The following is a 16,933-nucleotide window of genomic DNA, read 5'->3' as shown; positions in this document are numbered from 1 at the left end:
ACATAATTGATGACAAAAAAGCATGCATACAAGCTTAAAAAATAATCATTATGCATAGATCAAGTAGACAAGCCACAAAATAACACAAGATGTACCTTGGGAAGACCCTCGTGAGGGAAAAACCCAGTCTCCTTAAAAGCATCCATGCTCCATCATATTATTCAACCATAAAGAAACACAAAGAACTTATAGAGTTACAATAAATACTCTTGAAACATCAAGCCTCTCCCATGCATCCTCCATGTGTCCAAGTATGAATCCACACATCCCATGCCATGCTTCACATATGCACTCCTTAGAAAGAATCAATAATGACAGCCCACTCAACCAACCAACCTAAACCACTAACATGTGCTATCTTTTATAGAATCAACCTCACTCAAAATACAACTAGTGGTAACGTAAAATCATGTGAATATAATATCATTGATCCCTTATTTAATATTTGGTACTAAGTTTTCATTTTATTAAATATCTTTCCCCAATATTAAATAATTTTAATATTGTATCTCAAAATGACATGCACATTAATAATAATTACCATTGTTACAATGCAACACATAAAGTGGCCCTAGGAATGTTAACTCCTAGTGATTCACATCCATCTAGGTTCCCCTAGGTGCAACACATAATAATAAAGTAAATACATTATAAATATTATACAAGGTGTACAAGACCTTATCCCAACATTCTCCCACTTGTTGTATACATTGCATAAGGTTAAATCAGAGAAATACATCAACATAGCCAAACATAAAACCACATGAATCTCCAACATGCTCTCACGCTCCATCAAGATACATACAATAAAACCAAAGTGACCACCATCTCAAGCAAGAACTCCTCTCATCCTCCAACATGCCACCTATGGAAGAAAAGGACCAAGGTGAAGATGCACCAATCCGAGAACACAAGCACCAAAATCCAATGTGATAATATGGACTCCAAGCTACTTTCATGAAGCAAAAAACCCACATGATCAAAAATGACATCCACAACACATGTCAATACATCCAACCATCCATACCTCCTAGGTATAAAGAACATCAGTAAACTCTGTTGGCAATTAACACTCATCCAATTTAGTTGTGTTGTCATTGATGGCAACACACGTCATTTTGGGTTGGACACTTAACCGGTACTCACCGATATTCATGATTTGGCAATCGGCATTCAAGTCATCCAGCAGACAAGGGAAACTTGCAAACTAGGAACTGGTATATGAGGCCGACATAGGAGATTGATCTGACAAGTCTACATGGCAACAATCAGTAGCATCAGTCACAAAGTTTAATATATTTATTTCTGTCTAGGCCGACATAAGGCATTCATGTTTATGTTTGGAAAGGGTATTTAAGTCAGTCCGGTTAGGTTATTTTGCATATAGAGAGAGAAGGAATATATAGTGGTGTGATATTGTGTGAGCAATGTTGATTGACTAAGTGTGAATATAATATTATGTAGTCGGTCTTGGTTATTGGTTTAGACGTTTGGGAAGCAAAGTAAGTTACCGGTAAATGAGGACACAGTGAAAACTGGTACAGACAGTGCTTGAACCACAACTCATCCAACATAGCAAATGCATTCTTTGAGTTCAGAATTTTGTTTGTAAACCAATATTTGTTGTTTGTAGTCAATGGGGCTCCTTTTGTGATGGGCAGTGCACTCTAGGTTGTTGGCCTTCCTGCATGTGTAGGCCCCTATTGTAATATTTATTCATTTGGCCAGTGGATAGATATTGTGGGTCACAAATATCACCGTGGTTTTTCCTCTTTGAGGTTTTCCACGTATAAATCTATGTGTTATGGTGTATGTTCTTGTGGTGGCATCATTTCTACTTACTGTAATATTCTTTTATGGATACCGATTACTGAATTGCTTTATTAATAAGGTTAAAGTTGATTTCACCAGTAGAACACTGATTCACCCCCCCCCCCTCTCAGTGTTCTTGGATTCCAACAATTGGTATTAGAGCTTGGTACCTTGGAGTAAGTCTAATAGCTTAAGGAAGATCCTGAATCCGGAATCCACGAAGATGAGTTTGGAGAAACAACTTGAAGTAGCACTTGAAGATTATGATGTTGAAAGGATGAAAAACTTGAAGTTGCAAGATGAGTTGAACTCTGCAAAGGAATTCATTCTTATCCTATAGGAGAGGTTGTCATCTGCTCAAGCTAAAAGAAAGGAACTTTTACAGAATTAGGATGATGAAGAAAAGAATGCCCTTAAATAAAAATGTCAAAAGCTGAGTCAGGAGAATATTGTCATGAAGAATGAAATGCAAGCCCTAACCATGAGGATGTCCAGGGATATTGAAGATTGAAAGAAGAATGCAGAAAATCTTGGCAAGTCTCTGAAAGATAGATCTGAGGAATGCATTAGACTGGCACATGAGAATGATATGTTGAGAACTAAGTTGGTGCAAACCCAGAATAATGAGCAGGAGTTGGAAAGATTGATAGCAGTCCTAAGGGGAGATCTGAATACTACAAATAAATACAAAGACAAGTTTAAGGACAGTTTTGCAAAGCTTGATGAGTTATTGAAGGATCAAAGGTGCAAGGGAGACACTAGAGGTCTTGGATTTGAGCATGGAGAAAGCTCTAGTACTACAAATGAAGTTGAAGCAACCGATCAGAAGGAGAACCCACCTATCAACTGAAACCAAAAATCACCGATAAGGAAACTCAATGCACATAAATTCAATGGTAGATGTTTTATTTGAAATAAATTTGGTCATATGGATAAACATTGCAGAAATAGAGAAAATTAGGACAATAATGCAGTTCCCGATCAGTGTTCAAATGGTAAGAAATATAGTCATAAGATAGAAGATTGTAGAATGAATGTGAAATGTCATATATGTGGAAAGTTTCGACATATGGCTAATCAATGCAAGTCAATGAATGATCAAGGATACAGTAAAGCAATTCAGAAAAATAATGTCACTTGCTATGCATGCAACAAAATAGGACATATTGCTAAATTTTGTAGAAGCAAGAACAATCCGGTAGGAAATGATGAGAGAGGAAAACAGAAGGTTGATGATATTCCGAAGGAGCATGAGAGGAAATGGGTTAGGATATTTGAAGATCAACTGGCAGAGACAAATAACCAGGTTACTCAACCAGCAAAGCAGAATTTTCCTACACTGATAGGACACTCATCTGATAACTAAGGCATTAGTCTTAGGCGGAGGCAAATTAATGATAGATATTGCATTACCCATGGTAGCGGTCTAAAAGCTTGTTTCAGATCTTGGAGAAGTCAGTCTGAAGGTTTTACGATACTAATCTTATGAATATTGAATCTGGTTCTAATACTGATGTTGTTCTCTCAGGGATTCCTAATACATACATCAGGATATCGAGGAAGAAGCATGAGGAAGGAAAGAAACAGAAATTGAAGGTCACTCCTCCCGCAGCCCCAAAGAAAATTTTGAAGGAGAGGAAACCCATAGAGAAGAGGAAACCGGTTAAAGAGTCTACTCCTACCCCCGGCAAGAAGAAATCAGATATAGATATGGCTCTCGAATCTGGTAAGAGTATTGAAGTCATTCGTCCTCTCTCAGTTGTTGAATTGATAGATCAAATAACTAAAGATGGAATTTTGAGTAACATCCAACATTACTATGTACATATGGATGATAAGGATCAAATGGAGATTGAGGAATCATTTTTGTTATATATATATAAGAAGGCATTACTTGAGATTAAAAATAAAATACTGGGAGATTTGTACAATAAGCTAGATGCTAGGAGATTGTATGCAATTGAAGAGGATAAAAATATAAAGATGCAGGAGTTATTGACTGTTTGTGGTGCAATAACTGATGAGGAGTTGCAGCAGTGTCTAAAATATGCAAATAAAAAAAATTTCCAGAGAAAACACTGACATGTGAGTCTAATGGCAGGTAGAGTAAATGAAATAGTTAAGGATACCCATGAGGCATGGGTAAATTTTTTTGTAGATAAACCTGATTTCTTTACTCCACCAGTATTCTCGCCCAAGTCTGGTATTCAAGACACATCACTTGATGGTAAGGGGAAAGGCATATTAGGTTTGGATTCACCAGTTTTGGAACAAAAACTAAAAGAGGATATTCTTTTGGCAGTATCACTTGTACATAATGTAGAGAAACCGGTATTTAACACTGAAGTTGTGTATGATAAAGAGGATACACTAGAACAAAACATTTTGTATGTAGAGGTTATTGATGTAGATATAGAAAATAAACAGGTTGAGGATATTGAACCTCTGGAAACAAATGTACATATAAAAGAGGTTAAGGTTGAGAAAGTTACTGCACCAAATGGCAAAGCCACTAGTGCCAGTCAACAGGCTGGAGAGTCTAGTAATTCATTGTTGGCACTTGGCTCATCCAGTCAAGTTGATTTTGGACAAAGGAATATTGAGCAACTAAGTAGTTTTGAATTGATGTATGTTGCAGCTCAGAAGTTAAGGAAGGAAGGAACAAAAGACAAGCAAGTCATTGAGCAGACCATTTCAGTTCTGCAACAGCTAGTTCCAGGATACACTAGTCCGGTAGCTAGCCCCTCTAGTAAGCTTAAGATTTTGACTGAACACATTACAAAAGAGTTTCAAACTCTTCAACAGATATCAAACCGACAGTTAATAGAGAGATACAATACAGCTAGGAAGGTCACCTATGACAATATGATCATATCAGACAAGGTGAAGATGATAGAGCAACTAACAAAGATTGATGAGGCTCTTAATCAGTGCAGTTGTATATATAGGTCTTGTAGTAACACCCACAAACTTACAGCTAACCTAAAGGTAAAAACAAAAGCGGCAAAGGCTCAGTTGGAACATCTGGCTAACAATTTTGATGGTACTCACTCATTGACCAACATTATTGATGGTCAAATTTTGGTTACAGATTTGATATACCAGCCTTGGAGAAAGATATGGACAGGTTAATCTGACGAGCTAGGGAACTGAGAGGATTGGTAAGTCCTCGATTGAACACTTTGTTACTTCATAAGCGGGAAAGTTTAGAATTGATGAATAAACCCACACTGGAAGACCTAACTGAAGAACTCCATGCATACATTCTTAATGGGTTTGTATCTATTTTGGGGACATTGAAAACCGGTTGGGATACTTACTTAGGATTTTTGAAGGGTGCTTACCCAGATATATTCAAGTACATCTAGATCCGGTAAACACATTCATTTGCCCTGCCTTTGTCATTGATGTCAAAGGGGGAGTGGTTGTTGTGAAAAATGTTAAGGGACATAAGAAGTAATGTATAGCTTAGGGGGAGCAGGGCACGTTTTGGTCATCAGTTTTTGGAAGGAACCGGGACAACACTTCAACGATCCAATTTTTCACATGAGTGTTGCCATCAATGCCAAAGGGGGAGATTGTTGGTGATTGACACTCATCTGGTTTAGTTATGTTATCATTGATGACAACACACATCATTTTGGGTTGGATACTTAATCGGTACTCACCAATATTCATGATTCGGCAACCGACAAACTAGGAACCGGTATATGAGGCCGACATAGGAGATTGATCTGGCAGGTCTACACGGCAACAATCAAGGACATTGGTCAAAAAGCTTAATGTATTTATTTTTGTCTTGGCCAACATGTAAATAAATCATAATATCATTGTAAGCCGACATAAGGCATTCATGTTTACCTTTGGGAAGGGTATTTAAGTCGGTCTAGTTAGGTTATTTTGCATATACATACAAAGAGAAGGAATATATAGCAGTGTGATATTGTGCAAGAAATGTTGATCGATTAAATGCGAATATAATATTATGTAGTCGGTCTTGGTTATTGGTTTAGAGATTTGCGATGTGATGTAAGTTACCGGTAAAGGAGGACATAGTGAAAACCAGTACAGATAGAGCTTGAACCGGAACTCATCTAGCATAGTAGATGCATTCTCTGAGTTTAAAATTTCGTTTGTAAACCAGTATTTGGTGTTTGTAGTCAGTGAGGCTCCTTTTGTGATGAGCAGTGCGCTCTAGGTTGTTGGCCTTCCTACATGTGCAGGCCCCTATTGTAATATTTATTCATTTGGCTAGTGGATAGATATTGTGGGTCACCAATCCCACCGTGGTTTTTCCTCTTTGAGATTTTCCACGTATAAATCTATGTGTTATGGTGTATGTTCTTGTGGTGGCATCATTTCTACTTACCGTTATATTCTTTTATGGTTACCGGTTACCGGTAGAAAAATGATTCACCCCCCCCACCCCCTCTCAGTGTTCTTGGATTCTAACAAACTCATGCCAACCTCATTTCAACCCATAAACCACAATCAATATTTATGTATCAAATATGGGGCCTTCACTTAGTGAACCTAGGTTATATCACGTATGCTCATGGCATACTAAAGAATCCCCCTATTTTCAAAAAATATTGCCCTAAAGTCCTTTTTTGTAAACCCCTCCAAATACATAGCCCAAATTTAAAACCCCCTATTTTCACTAAATATTATATTTTTTTTATATCCTGAATTTTTTTTAAAAACCCTATTTTCACTAGATCGACAATATATTAAGCTCATTTTTGGGGATATTAAACCCCCCAATATGAATGCATGTGATATAATATTTCCTAGACACTGAAGCCCCCATGGTATCAAACATGTCAATGAAGAACATGCATATCAAGGAACTCCCATTGCGTGGGTAATATCATATCATAAAAATAAACTCAAAGCATATAAATTCTACCAATCAATGCTCATATCAAGGTGTACTAAGTAAATGAATACATGAAGTTCCAAGAGAAATTACAATGATCCACACATGCAACTCACATAGCTACATACTCTCCCACAATATGTCACCATCCTCCCAAATCATATAATCAAGAATCCCATAGAATGAAGAGAGAAAACCTGTAAAATATAACTTGTCCTTCTATAAAAACCTCAAAGAAGTAACATGTATCATTTATGATCTCTTCAAAACACCCCAAATGAAAAGCCATGATTGTTTATGCTAGATTTGGAAATTAAAATTATTGTAAAACTTAAGGGAAACAACCACTAAAACCCTAGTCCTACAATATAATCCAACATAAAAATAATGAAGAACCTAAGACCATGCAAAAACATAGAATAAAGAGATTATACCATTTGCATGCTATAAGGGCTAGTCTTCATTGTCGTCCTATCTCCATTTATCTTGTTTGATATATTTGCTCTCATATTTTATATGTGCACAAGAGCTCAATAGATAATGGATGTGGTTGAGTTGTAATTCGGCAGAGTTTGGGTATTTGATCGCCTTTTTCTTATGGAAAGAGAGGGGAAGAGGTCTCTTTTATAGAGAGAACCCTAGAAATGGAGGGCTAGGATTAAGAGGTAGAAGGATAAATGGTAGCTCAGATTAGAGCGTTGGTATAGGAAATAGGAAAATATTAGAGAGGTGACTAAAGGTAAACAAAGAGTTGAATGACAAGTGTCATGGAGAGAAAAAGATAATGAATTCAATAAATAAAGATTTATTTAATTCATAGAAGAGGTGGGGAAAATTAAATAAATAAAATATTCATGTAATTTAGGAAAAGGATTAATTTAAATAAATTAAAATATTTATTTAAATGGGAAAAAGGATAGAAGAGGCTTGGTGAATTCGTTAAATAAATAAAAATCTATTTAATTAATAGAAGGTTTAGGATAAAAATAATTAAATAAATGAAATATTTATTTAATTATGCTAGGACTATTTTAGGTGTCTACAATAACAACACCCAAACTCGTTCAATCTCTTAGACCAAACAAACATGTATATCATGTAATTCCAAGATGGATGTAAGCCTCTCATAATCAAGAAGATCAAACTCATAATAAACATTCCCAATGAAGGAAATAAGCCCAATAAACCATTTCCTAATATCCTCATAATCATATCATAATAGCAACATATGCACAAGGAGATAATTATGTTATCCATCTCTCAAATTAATCCTCTAGAACCAACCATCTATCCATAGCTCAAGATCCATATCTATGAATGATAAACATAAATCACCTGAAAGGAACAATGGGAAATACCTCTCAAGTAGTAAACCATTCAGGAGACCATGAGTGGGGAATAAGAATGCTCCTCAAGTTATCCAAGTCATCATGACTCTAATAAAAATCTCCTCTCAAGTCTATTCCAAGTGAAAGATCCTCGATCTTCTTGCTAAAACCAGCAAACTTCTCAACACATATCTGTAATCACAAGAGAACTCCAACATCACCTATATCTTTGTGTATCCATGAGCACCTGTAACCCCTCAATCCACGTCAAAATCCAAATGCAACATAGCACCATCATGAAGTAATCAAGCAAATTATCATGCACTCAATATACAAAAGAACATCTCATAAGGAACATCGTAAATTATATGCACAACTTGTAAACCAATAACATATAAGCACAACTCTCACCATAAATCTCCAAATCTCGCCCATGTTGTCCACACCCAAAAAAGTAATGAGATGAAGGAAGCTCCATGCCATCACGCACAAACCAAATGACAACACATGACCACAAACTAGTAATTACCATAGCTCCAACCAAACCTCAAAACCAATGTAATGTAAATCTAAACATCCAAGAAGATAACCAAGACCAAAGAGGAAAATTGCAAATCATAAGCACGTAACATTTTCTTCTACATACACCTCTAAATGTAAAATTGTGTCAAGTATTGTCTCCTCCATAAAACCCCCCAAGGTAAATTAATAACACACAACCCATTCAATCAACAAGATAAAACACAACATATGTATAATGTAAACATGAATGTAAACCTCTCAAACCAAGAAGATCAAACTCAAAGTAACCATTTTCAAAGAAGTAAATTATCCCATAAACCATCTTCTAACATCCTCATCATGGCATCATAATATCAACTCATATAAACAAGGAGATAACCATGTTATCCATTCCTCGAATGAATACTCCAGAACTAACCATATATCTATAGCTCAAGATCCACATCTATGAAAGATACGCATAAAACATAAAGAATCTAAAAGGAATAATGGGCAATACCTCTCAATTAATAAACCATTGAGTAGACCAAGAGTGGGGAATGAGAATCTTCTTCCAAGATATCCAAGTCACCATGATTCATCTAAGAATACCCTCCTTATATATCCATTTTGAGCTAATGACCAACCAAGGTGTATACTCCTCGAACTTCCTACTAAAATCTCACCAAGAGTATCCACCTCAACACATTCTCTAACCACAAGAGAACTATAAGCCTCACCTATGTATCCAAGTATCCATGAGCACCTATAATGATCAATCCATGACAAACATTAAATACAACATAGCATCATCATGAAATAATCAATAAAATGGTCATGTACTCAATACAAAGAGAACCAAACAAGATCAATGTTAATTCTCCAATCTTGAGAATCGGGGACATAAAAATGACAATGTGATCTAACCATCTCCTCCTAGGGGATCACATGCTCCATATGCACCTATCAAACAAGTATTGTGCCAAAATTCTAATGTGCATAAATAATAGTATACCATGACATAATAGAAACCATCATATCAAACAAGGATAACATGTCTTGAATGATAAAACACCTCAGCCAAAGAATGCATGAGTCCTACATGGCTCCAAAGTCAACATCTCCAATCTCATAAAGATAACCATCTACAAAAGCAAACCTGAAAATGTGAAAGAACCTTCTACAATAAAAGGATCTAAGAGCTCCTCCAAAACATCAACAACACTAAAGTAAATCGTCCACCATCAAATGCTACTACCAAAAATTTCCACTAAACCGTGATACCAAGTCACATATGGCATCGTGATGAAACCATCTCTTAAACGAAGATCATTGGGTCTACACACACAAGTGAAATGTTAGCAACATTGAGTGAAACCAAGATATCCAAGGAAAAAAAATATAAACTCCAAACAAACCAAAAATAATTAATTCAACACCGCCAATACATCACTATCAAAATCTCCCACTGAAATGTGTAACCAATCTATCATGAAAAAGTGATCGAACATCACTAGGTATTATAAAAAATATCCATCATCTCATCTCAAAGAAAACATATCAATGTACAAATGACCACAAACAAGGTCAACTAATAAATTTTTCATCAACACTAAATCAATTATAGTGGATATAGGCAATCCACATCCAATTCATCCCATTGTAATCAACAGGCTCTGAAACCTTCAAATCACATAACTCGTATATCTATTCCTAAAACATGCAAAGTGAGATATCAAAGATAATAATCTTGTAGACCACATGACTCAAATACCAAATTAACCTTAAATTTGATTTTCCAAACATATTCACATCCAAGTACCATAGTCAATGAACCAAGAAAGCATCTAGAAGATGAGAAACAATTTACTAATATTAAACCAAGTCACCACCAAACCACCACAAACCTAGTTTTACCGTGCCAATGCAAAAGTGTACGTGCATATTAATGACACCATAATCAACACCAATCTTGTACGTGCACTCAAATATCACCCACGTGGGACTCCAAGTCTCAAACCATGTCCAAACATGTCCTCAAACTAAAGACAACCTATGTACCTATCACCATCAAAATCAAAATCTAAAATCACCTATAAACCTATATCAAGAGGCACCAAATTTAAAAAATCAATTGTACCATCATGAATATCACATGAAAACATGTACTCACTCAAGTTTTTGCCTCTTTACTTGTCCAGATGTTCATACAATCACACCCTAAATCACAAGCACCTACAAGTGTTCAAACAAGTGACAAATTGGTTTTGCACCACAAATTGAAAATCTACATGATCCACTATATGTACTCTCCAATGCCTATTCGAAATAAAAAATATGATTTAGTTTGCAAAAATTATGAGCATAAACATATCTAGGAGAAAAAATTGACTTTCAGGCTAAAGATCACACAAATATATTGAGAGGCGGGTGTATCAATATGATGAAATGTTTCACCAATTTAACTCTTTATCAAGCACAATAACATAATTTAATCAACATCAATAACTATGCACATGATAATAACACAATGACACAATATTTACATGGAAATCTTATGGGAGAAAACCACGACACAATATTTCTCATATATTAAATCTTCTTACAAATTTGTAGGGACCAACCCACCAGAGACACCAATCCCCTTAATTTGTAGGCACCAACCTACTAGAAGCACCAACCCCCATAGCTAAGTTCCAACTTAATGAGAGACACCAACCCTTTTTTGGGGAACACCAACTTTCAAATCAAAATTAAGTTCCACCTTGATTGTTGCTTCTTCAACAAATGATGGAAAATTGCAAACTTCATCACAAAATAGGTCTTCTTAAATTATTCACTTCATGATGACATCTTTTAACTTCTTTATTCTCATTACATTTAGGAACACATCTTTAACATACAATCTTTTCAATCAAACACAAACTCTCTTAATACCTTACCGAGAGACGCGATTTTAATTTAGAGACACAAACAGTCACAATGTTCATCTCCTTTCAAAACAAATGCATATCACACCTCTTCTATAGAACTTAATTGTACCACCTCATATTCACATTCAACTCTTTCTCAAAGATCTTCCTTTTGTTCCACACACGCATATATTTCATTTAATTTACTTCATTGCTTCATTTTCAATGATTTGGATTTTATATGTTTTTCTCTTTTACTCCTTATCACTTTTTTTTTTCTTCTTCAACCTGCTATAAATTCTTATTCAAATCTGTTATAACCTAATCATAAATTTTCCATAAAGTGATCACAAACACTTTACATAAATCTGCTAAAAACTTTTATATCCTTCTCATCAATTCTACAATAATCTTCACATATATTACCCTTGGTGTATTTACTTGATTATCTTTATAACTCAACACTCATCTTCCATCCCTTAAATAATCTTAGTCCTATACCTTTTGTGTTTTATCTCTACGCATTTAAATTAACAACTGGTATCAGAGTCTTAGTTGGATTGAGCAGAGATGGAAGAAGAATATGAAGCTGATTCCATCATGGAATAATTTCTTGGTAATTTTGAATTCACTGAGAGTGATGTTGAGGCGAGTGAGCATGAACTTGATGAAGATGACTGAGAATTGGGAGGACTATCAAAACAACAAAATTATGACGTTGAAGGAAGAGAACATGAATCTGTTTCTCATAGATCAATTGAGTTTTATGGAAGATGCAATGGAGAATAATTTGATTTCAATGGCTCATGAAGTTGAGAAACTTAGAGAAGAACTTATGAATTCAGAGAAAAGAGCCTAGGGTGGGCCATTCGGTTCAAAATCTAACCTTGAGGATTTGGAAAAATTGGGACTTCAACTGAAGGATGTAGAGCACAAATTAAACCACGTGGGGCATAGCAATATTTGATCTATTATAGATATGGAATTTGAGGTAGAAGAAAATTGTTTTTCCTTTAACTTATAGGAGAAACAAGAAGATTAGAACCTCACAGTCACCATGTTTCCGGAGGTGTTTGGGCATCCTAGGGAATTAGTTGTTAAATCCACTATGGAGTTTGCCTCCTGTGATGAGGAGAATCTTACTTTGCAAGAAGTGCCAATAAAAACAAGCACAAAGAAGAGGCATGGTGCTAAGGAGCCCATACCAGGAGTAATGGCTGGATGCAGAGCTGAAGCTAGTTGAAGAATATGGGTTGATGAGGATTTGGAAGCCACGAGGATTGTTGGTAGTGTCTCTTTTGTGCTTGAAGGCGATGCGTGGAAGGAAATAAGTCTCAAATTGGTGGATGGTGATTGTCCAAATTCTGCAGAGGAATTGGAAGAAATGGCAGTTGTGTGCACAAACTTTCTATGGCCAGTTCCCTTTAATGAAGTTTTTTCTTTGCAACACTTTAACTCCTGTTGTCATGGTTTTGTCCAAATGGCCTGTGGTTCGAATCTAGGTGAAGGTTTTGTTGTGAGGAAGGGAAAGGGCGGCGATGGACTACTCATATCTTTTTGGCTCAACTGAATATCTAAAGGCTTGTCATCTTCCTCAAACACCATAAAATCTACCTCATCTTGTACGATACTAGAGCTCATCGTGAAATCTACCTCATCTTGTACGATACTAGAGCTCATCGTGAAATCTACCTCATCTTGTTTTTTTTCTTTGCTCGTTTAAATTAACAATTGATTTCTAAAGGCCTATCATCTTTCTTAGACACATTACTGGGACTGAAGCTCAACTATCGGATGCCCTTTTCTAGAAACTAATCCCTCCATTGCAAAAACTTGTCATGCTTCGCATCATCTCCAAAGGTCTTATTATAAAGCTCCTTGTCCTCGAAAACACCATAGATATTGTAGCACACAGGGTGCCCTTCTTTGTCGACTCCATGCATGTAAGCCACACCATTCAATTCCACACGATCATGCCAGAGCTTCATGTCACTCTGCATCATCTCCACATGATCATGTTGTCATACTACAACACCATTGTATGTAGTCTTGAGGATGATGCCCACGACCTTTCCTCCATCCTTTTCCATAGTCACCACTCCATGCAAATGGGTGTCTCCAATAGTGGAATTTGGAATATACTGAATCTTGTTCACTCTTGATTCCTTGTCCATCGAAATTCAAAAATTCACAATATCTATGATCCCTCAACACTTGCAAGTTCCCGCATCAAAACAGATGGTTGTCTTTGTTCCACCCACAACTCTGCCAACATATAACTCTACCTCCACTAGCAGGCCCAATCAAATCTTGGTATCCTTCATTTTAGGACCCAATTTTCCCAAATCCCCATTCTCGTGTCTTTGAGGATGAACAACAACATTGGAAAAATGAATGTGATCAGATTTAACCAAAAGCCTCTTTGGTTCCTCTCCAATGTATTTCTTCTTCTCAGAATTATTGTGATTTTGCGGAAATTTTACCACCTCATGGATCTTTTCATTGCAACGCCCTTACAAACCGAAAACGCAAAAATAATTTGTCTCCTCATGAAGCTCTCATGGTGATGCCAAGTCCTAAAGCCAAATCTTTTCGCTTTCACACCATTTGGAATTTTCTATAGGTCGATCACACCCACTCTTACGTTCTCAACGTCTTCTATCCACAAGATCTCTCTACAATTTGTTCATGCCATAGTCAAAGTCTTCTGGCTAAACAACTAAACTTTCTTCAATTGGCTATTTCTCAAACCCACGATGCACCCATCAAGGAACAAATGATATCTCATCCAATCATAAACTCCCAAGGAATGTCTTGTCTCTCACAAACTCTCATTCCCCTTTCAAAACATTCATTTCAATACTTGTCTGACCATCTGTCCATCCTTCCTCAATTTCATTTTCACTTGACTCGACTTCTCCAAACTCTTTGACTTCTTCAACAACTTCCACTTTTGACTATGAGCCACTGAAATCCCCCTTCAACACAGGGACAACATCAATTTCCCAGTCAAAATTATTGATATATGCCTCAAGAGTCAAGAAGGAAACATACCCAGCATCCTCCTCCTCTTCAACTGAAACCTCCTCTTCTTTCTAGTCATCCCACCAATGTACATGGTGGATTGTTTCAACTTTTGCTTGCATAACTTCACTTCCTTTCAAGTCTAAATTTATGAGAAATTCATCGATGACATAATCAGCTTCATCAACCAATAATGGTGCTTGAAATACCAGAAGTTGGCCGAATATGTTTTAAATGGTTCAACTTTCTGAGTATATATTGCTGAAAGAATAAAAGTCAGTGTCTCATCTAGAATATATTATTTGATAATATGGGAGTATGAGTATGTATTTTAGTGTGATTTTTGTGTATTTGAAGAAGTGACAAGAAGTTGAAGTTTGGGAAGAGAATTTGGCTTCTTTGTGTCATCTTGCAAACTCCAAAGATACGTGATTCTCAATTGAAGGGTACAAAGAACATGGTTCACCATCTAAACGTGTTGAATCTCATTACGTCCATGTTTTGAATTATGTGAGTTTTACTCATTATAGAGTAAAACATAGAGCGTGTACAATCGTCTAAACTACTGAATTGTCTTGTGCGTGTTGAGTGGGTGCTCATCAAGTTAATGCATGTGTATTGAGTTGGTGCTAATATTGTGAGTTGTAGCTCACTACCATAAAAGGGTTGGAGCTCATTCTTTTTATGAAAACTTGTAGGTTCGTGATTTTTTACCCGAAAGGGTTTTCCACATGATAAATATTTGTGTCTTTGTCTCTGTGTTTTCTATTTCATTTTTTGGGCATTATGTTTTTTTTAAACTAAAAGTACTGATTCCCCCTCTTAGTACTTTATGTTCTCTTTTCAATTGGTATATGAGCAAGTCATCTTATGTCAAAGCTTGAAAGCCTGAAGATATTATCTTGACTATTTAATATGAGTACCCTAGAAGGTCTAGCAACTAATAGAGCTCCCTTGTTTGATGGGACAAACTATGCATTCTAGAGTGTTCATATGAAAACTTATATCATGTCTCTAGGTTTTGATGTCTTTATGAGTCTTGTTAATGGTTACACTCCTTCTAATCCACCCACTGATGTTGATGGAAAGAAGGCTTTTGAAAACACTGCCAAGGCATAAATGCAATTTTGTGTGGGTTGTCTGAGTCTAAGTTTGTTAAGGTCATGCATCTGTGATAAATTTATGAAATCCCTTCTCAAAAAATTATATAAAATCTTGCTGAATATTTAATATTTTTTTTTTAAAATAATAATAATTTTGATTGGTGAATCTTTCCTTTTTTTAAAAGAAAATTATCAATTTTATTGGCGAACTTTTTTATACCAATTTTCTTGTGGCAAAAAATATTGGTGAATCTTGGAAAATAATAAGAGTATGCATTAATTACTATTACAAATCCTTTCATTTAAAAAAATAATTTTTAATAGAAAAGTAGACGCCTAAAGGTGGAAATCATTAATGAGTTTAAGGGGTAGACTCTACTTTATTTAGTTTCTACCTTTACTTTAAAATAATCTAATAGCCATCTTTGTATTTTGTGGGATAAAATGTATCAACAATTTGTATACACATGGGGCCAAAAATTGCTTTTAGACGATTGATTTTCATTAAGGTCAACAATTCAAAAGCAATTTCAACCCCCACAAGCATTACAACTTGTAGGTACAATTTACCTCATGGAATATAATGAAGGTCATTAGATTATATTTTAAATCTATGGTGGCAACTAAAGATTGTTGATATAACCCTAAAGTAACTAATAAGTATGATATATTATTGGTGAATTAATTTAGATTTCTACAATAAATTATAAAATGTTGATGAATCTAATCCAACCATGTATCGAATATTGTGGCGAATCTTTGAGTTAAAAAAATTATGTGGCGATTTAAATAAACTAAAATAAAAATTTGTAAAAATGTGGTGATTTGAGTCACCTTAAAAGTTGAACTTATTAGCCAAATTTGATTCCCAAATTTTAAAAAATAGCCAATTGGCGAATATTAGCCACTAAAAAAAACATTGATCATGCATTGTGAGCCAACCCAAGCTATGTGGGAAAAATTGTAGAATGCTTATGAAGGGGACGAGAAGGTTTAAAATGCAAAAATTCAAACACATAGAATGTTGTTTGAAGGTCTTAAAATGCAAGAGGACGAGAACATACCAGCATATTTCTTAAGAGTAGATGAAGCAGTAAATTCCTTCAAAGGCTTGGGAGAGAAATTGGACGATAAAGTTGTGGTTCCCAAAATCTTAAGATCGTTGCCCTTAAGATTTGATGTCAAAGTTTCAACAATTGAAGAGATGACTAAACTTGATAAGCTTACAATTGATAAGTTGCATGAGATCTTGATGGCTTATCAAATGAGGATGAATGTTGAAGCATCTTCAAAAAGAGAAACTACCTTCAAAGTATCGAAGAAGGGTAAGCAAAATAGTCCTACATCTGGTCATAGTTCAGAGGAAGAAAGTGA

Source organism: Cryptomeria japonica, chromosome 6 (assembly GCF_030272615.1).
Source record: "Cryptomeria japonica chromosome 6, Sugi_1.0, whole genome shotgun sequence".
Taxonomy (NCBI): domain Eukaryota; kingdom Viridiplantae; phylum Streptophyta; class Pinopsida; order Cupressales; family Cupressaceae; genus Cryptomeria; species Cryptomeria japonica.
The sequence above is the reverse complement of the archived record's forward strand: the minus strand, read 5'-3'. Positions refer to the sequence as shown.